Source organism: Pongo abelii, chromosome 17, assembly GCF_028885655.2.
Source record: "Pongo abelii isolate AG06213 chromosome 17, NHGRI_mPonAbe1-v2.0_pri, whole genome shotgun sequence".
In the NCBI taxonomy this organism is placed as follows: domain Eukaryota; kingdom Metazoa; phylum Chordata; class Mammalia; order Primates; family Hominidae; genus Pongo; species Pongo abelii.
This window is the reverse complement of record NC_072002.2, coordinates 1,454,222-1,457,176: the sequence shown is the minus strand read 5'-3', so window position 1 is coordinate 1,457,176 and position 2,955 is coordinate 1,454,222. Positions and strand designations below refer to the sequence as shown.

The following is a 2,955-nucleotide window of genomic DNA, read 5'->3' as shown; positions in this document are numbered from 1 at the left end:
GGAGGTGACGGGCATCACCATGGGCCAAGTGGAACCACCAAGGTGTCCAGTGCATCCCCTCAAAACCCCATTAAATGAAGGTCTAGGAGGTCATAGGCATTTGCTATACACCTTCTTATCTCTCACCAGCGCTGGACATCTCCAGCCCTGCCGAGATGACCCCCACTGCTGGCTGGGGGGCAGATGTCTGGCTGACAAGCCTTTCCCTAATTCACTGGTTTGCCATTTATGATGCCCAATTACAACACCTGCAGTGTTCAGATTCAAACCCTATGACTGGGCATCTACATGACTGTGCATCTTTTGTTCAGTAATGAAAGCCCATTGAAGAACAATTTCAAGGAGCTAGGAAATGCATAAAGCCTGAAGGGACAGGGTTTCCCCAGAACTTTAGTGAAACAGCGCTGGAACAACCAGCGATAATTAACCAGGCAGTCTGGAAGTGCCATAGTATTCACTGCAAGTAAAGGGAAAGTGAAATTAATGAAGCGGACAAACATGTCTCCAGGCCATGGCACCAGAAATGTTGAGGGTTGATGTAATACCTTGGTTCTTATTTTCTTAGTTTAAAAGAATTTAAACAAGAAACACGCAGCAAAAGAATTACAGCATAGAGTGATTTATTGCACACACAAAAAAGAAGAGAATACTTTGAAAATTAAGTGCAGAATAGACGGTACATTCTGAGAAAGAGATTCCAGGGCAGCCTGCTCATAAGAGTGAGAGAGCATTAATTGTTACTGGACAAACCCTTCTTCTGGGAGTTTTACATGATTATTCATAAGAAGGTGGAAAGAAGTGTTATAGTAAGCATGTTTTGAGTGGTCTTCTGGGTGCATATGTGCAGTAGCTGTACATATTTGTGCATACATTGCATGTCTCATTAGCATCTTAAGTCTCCACCCAGAAATGTGCTTTTATTGTTAAAATGAGCAAAAGTTCAGTTTGAGGATAGATAAAATAAAAATGCACATGCCGTCTAGAAGTAAAAGTCTCTACTGAAGATAGCGGGTTTGAAAACGACCCCAAGTGCTCCACTCTTAAATATCTGTCCAACAAAGCTGGAACTCTATCTGTTCCTGGCGGATCAGGTCCCATTTGTGTTTCCCAGACACTGGCAAGTCAGGCATGACTTCAGATGAGACCGATGATTTCATGTGTAAAATGCCTAAATAGTCAGCAGCTTCAGGTTGCATTTTGGAGCTTGTCCACTTAAATGGGTTGATGAAAATGGCTTACAATACTCACGCCTCGGAAATGGGGTTTTCTCCTTTGCTTTTAGCAGATTTTGTGCCACCCAATAATTAATCTTCCTGATGCCTCGACTTTCACATTCGTGAAAAAGGCGCCATTGAGAGTGACATTTCCAGGAAGCCACAGACCTTGTCACCCCTGCAGAGTTCTGAAGCTGTCCATAAGCAGGCCACGTGGAAGATTTCTCTCAAAAGCTGTTGAGCATGAGATCTGGCTAGAGAAAAAAGAGGGCTGTGGCACAATGGACAGTGTCTCAGACATCAGGACAGTTTTCAAAGAAGTTTAGGAAAGAAGGCAGCGCCCTGGGCTGCAGAAGGCGCAATGCTCTGGAAAGAACCCTGGATACAGCTGAAAGAGGAACCTGAGAAGGATAGGGCCAATCGATTGAGGACAACCCTCCCGATTTGGGCAAAGGTAAGGTGCCTACGTAGGGTAATACCCTCCTCAATGCTCAGCGCAGACCTGTCCTCCAGGTCCACCTCTGTAATCATTCTCCTTGGCAAAGAGTCGGCATAGCATAAGAACTCAGCAGTGCTTTGGACACTGGGAAGTCCAAACAGCTCTGCCTCTCCCTCCAGGCCTACGCACCCCAGTTCCGGGTACATGCTGGTATTATAGTTCTGAAGCCTACCGTCAAACTGGCTGAGAGCAGTTAACAGACTACAGCTCCTAGCATGTTAGGTGGGGCGTGACTTCTTCCAGGACTGTGCTTCGCCCCGGAGACTGGCGCATGCTGGGATTGTAATCCTGTAGCCCTTTGGACAAAGGGCTGGGAGTGTTTATGATAATATATCTCCCAGCAAGCCTAGGGAGAAGCACACAGCCTCGCCTCTTTCTCCACTGACGGGCCGTGTCCCTGACCCCAGTGCATACTGGGATGGTAGTCCTGCAGCCCTGTGACGAAAGGTCTGGGGGTCTTTATGAAACTACATCTCCCAGCAAGCAGAAGGAGGCGTCCACAGCCTAGCGTTTTCCTCCAGTAATGCGCACTGTCCCTGAGCCGGTTGCATGCTGGGATTGTAGTCCTGCAGCTCCGTGATGAAAGTTCTGGGAGTGTTTATGAGACTGCATCTCCCACCAAGCCCAGCGAGGCGCGCACTACCCTGTCTCTTCCTCCAGTGACGCTCACTTTCCCTGAGCCAGGTCCGTGCTAGGATTGTAGCGCTGCAGCCCTGTGACCAAAGGGCTGGGAGTGTTTATGAGACTGCATCTCCCAGCAAGACAAGCGAGGCGTGCAGAGCCTCGCCCCTTCCTCCACTGATTAGCGCACTCTCCCTGAGCCCGATGCATGATGGGATTGTAGTGCTGCAGCCCAGTGACCAAAGGGCTGGGAGTGTTTAAGAGAATACATCTCCCAAAAAGCATAGCGAGAACAGCACAGGTTCACCTCTTCCTACAGTGACGCGCGCTGTCCCTGAGCAGGGTGCGTGCTGAGATTGTAGTCCTGAAGCCCTATGACCAAAGGGCTGGATGAAATAATGAGACAACATCTCCCAGAAAGCCCAGCAAGGCGCTCACACCCCTTTCTCTTCCTCCAGTGAGGCGGACTGCCCGGGGCCCCGTGCATGCTGAAATTGTAGTCCTACAGCGATGTGATGAAAGGGCTGGGAGTGTTTATGGGACTACCTCTCCCAGCAAGCCCAGCGAGGCGCGCACAGACCTGCCTCTTCCTCCAGTGACTAGTGCACTCTCCCTGAGCCA

General features: G+C 49.2%; 1 long non-coding RNA gene across 1 annotated transcript; it reads right to left on the bottom strand.

Annotated features, from left to right (window-relative positions):
• Positions 1 to 603: 603 nt before the first annotated feature.
• LOC134760276 (uncharacterized) lies at positions 604 to 2,636 on the bottom strand. Its single transcript, XR_010137524.1, has 2 exons — positions 1,886 to 2,636; positions 604 to 1,468 (listed from the first exon to the last, which is right to left on the bottom strand). It is a non-coding gene; the product is annotated as an uncharacterized LOC134760276 (long non-coding RNA).
• Between the last annotated feature and the right edge of the window lie 319 nt (positions 2,637 to 2,955).